General features: G+C 34.7%; 1 long non-coding RNA gene across 1 annotated transcript; it reads left to right on the plus strand.

Moving 5' to 3' along the window:
• LOC109724332 lies at positions 260-1,756 on the plus strand. Its single transcript, XR_002219893.1, has 2 exons — positions 260-439; positions 1,340-1,756. It is a non-coding gene; the product is annotated as an uncharacterized LOC109724332 (long non-coding RNA).

The following is a 2,523-nucleotide window of genomic DNA, read 5'->3' on the forward strand; positions in this document are numbered from 1 at the left end:
ATCATATCTCTGATCTTAAATCAAATCTTCTATCATCATTTTTTATGAGATTTTTATTTTCAGCCGTTCATTTTTAGACACTCGTTTGATAGATAAATGATACCGAAAATTATGAATTTTAGTTTCAAATGTTTTCAATAGTGTAGATCAAGTCTAACGGCAGCCGATCGTCGGAATTTGAAGGCGCATCATTGAAAACAACTTGGTAGCACGGCAGGCGTCCGTGCTATGATAGTATAGGCCACTCTCTCTATATATATAATTATATATTATATATATATATATATATATTGTATTTTAATGTTGAGTCTTGTCATCTTTCTTATCTTATCCGTGACAACGGTGAGACCTATAGCAACAGTGACATCAAACGCGAGATCCTCAGACCTATGGCGACAGTGACATCAAATGCGAGGTCCTCAATCAGGGCAAAAATAAGGTACGTCGTACATGTTCGCAGCAATGGCGAGGAGAGAGAGAGAAAGAAAAATAATTTTTTATAGAAACAAATTTATTATAAGGACAAAATAGTCACTTTATGCGCTAATTACCAGTGAATCAAATGGTATGGGTATGTATATGAACAAACTAAAACTTTTTAAAAAATATATTTGCAAATTAGAAAAAAATTTATGTTATAATTAATTTTATTTTATTGACTAATTGATCATATTTTATTTTAATAAATAAGTAATTAAAGACCGTCTTTTGCTCCAATTTAGCATTTTTTTCTAATGTTATAAATTTAAATTCAAATAGAAAACAAGCACCTATTGAAATATAAAATATTTTATGCTTCTTTCAAAGCAATAATGGTTTGAGGGAAAAAATAATCCTATCTAATAATGCTATCATGCATTATTTCTAAAATATAAAAATACGTCAAAAATAATTATAATTCAAAATAATACATGTTTTCTGTTTACGTAATATTTCTTAACAAATATATTTAATAATTTTTGTATTTTTTTTTATTTATTTCTTGTTTTATATTTGACCTCTTTAAAAAGATATCTTGGATTCCCCATTGGAAAGATAGGAAGAAATTGCCAGAGGGGCGAGCAAAGCGGAAAAAGACGTACAAGAAAAAAAAGAGAGAAAAAGAGGAATAGAAATATTTTGGCCAGTTTATTAAAAATTTTGGCCGAATCTGCAAAATTCAAAATGGTCCGTTTTTGCAAAATCTCAGGCTTTTGCAAAATCGAGCCACCTTTTTTGTTTTTGCAGATTCGGTCCACTTTTTTGGCCACCTGACCAAAATACCCTTATTACTTTTTCTCTCTCCTCTTTCTCTTTCCTTTTTTTTTCTCTGGTTAATTTTTTTTTTCTCTTGCCGAAGAGGCAGCGGAGGCAGAGGCGGAAGTGGAAACGGCCAGTCTCACCTCTCACCCTCATGCTCTCGCCCTCGCCCTCGCCCTCACCCGCGCACCCCTACCTTCCTCACCTCCGATCCAACCGAGGCCACGCCGCAACTCTCTTTTATTTTCCTCTAAGACTCTCCTCCACCATCTCCGACGACGACGCCTCTCTCGCCCTTCCCCGCCCTTCTCGTCCTCTCCCTCTCCATCCTCCTTTGCCGCCTTCGACGACGACGTATCTTCGCCGATGCCGACACCGTGGAGGTCGCTACGGCGCTGACACCGTGAAGGTCGCTGCAGCGCTGCAGTCTCGGAGGAGGGGTTCTTAGCGGCGTTGTTGCCGGCGCTGGCAGAGACGGGTGACAAAAAAAAAATATAGAAAAAGCAAGAAAAAAAAATAAAGATAAAAAATTATAGAAAAAAAAGAGATGAGGATAAAATTGTACTGTTAAAATAAAATTGCACTGTTTTAAAAGAACGTTGCACTATTAAGATGTAAACTGCAGCTTTAAGATGAAAATTACACTCTTTAAACGAAAATTACATTCTTTGAGAGATATTTACACTGTTTCTCCTTTTATTGCACTCTTTCAGATATAAACTGTATCCATTAAGATGAAAGTTACACTCTTTAAATAGAAGTTGTACTTTTTGAGAGATAGTTACACTGTTTCTCCTCTTCTTGCACTTTTCGAGATGTAAACTGCACCCCTTTAAGAGGTACTTATACTGTTTCTCCTCTTGTTGCACAGTTTTTACTCTTGTTGCACTATTTCTTCTCTTGTTATACTGTTTCTCCTCTTAAGGGTAAGAGGAGAAACGGTATAACAAGAGAAGAAATAATGCAACAAGAGGAGAAACAGTATAAATACCTCTTAAAGGGGTGCAGTTTACATCTCGAAGAGTGTAACAAGAGAAGAAACCGTGTAAATATCTCTCGAAGAGTGTAACTTTCGTTTAAAGAGTGTAACTTTCATCTTAATGTATGCAGTTTATATCTAAAAGAGTGCAATAAAAAGAGAAACAGTGTAAATATCTCTCAAAGAGTGTAATTTTTGTTTAAAGAGTGTAATTTTTATCTTAAAGCTGCAGTTTATATCTTAAGTAGTACAACTTATGTCCATAATAGTGCAACGTTTTTTAAAACAGTATAATTTTTTTTTAA

The sequence above is a fragment of the Ananas comosus genome, linkage group 18 (genome assembly GCF_001540865.1).
Source record: "Ananas comosus cultivar F153 linkage group 18, ASM154086v1, whole genome shotgun sequence".
NCBI classification, from domain to species: domain Eukaryota; kingdom Viridiplantae; phylum Streptophyta; class Magnoliopsida; order Poales; family Bromeliaceae; genus Ananas; species Ananas comosus.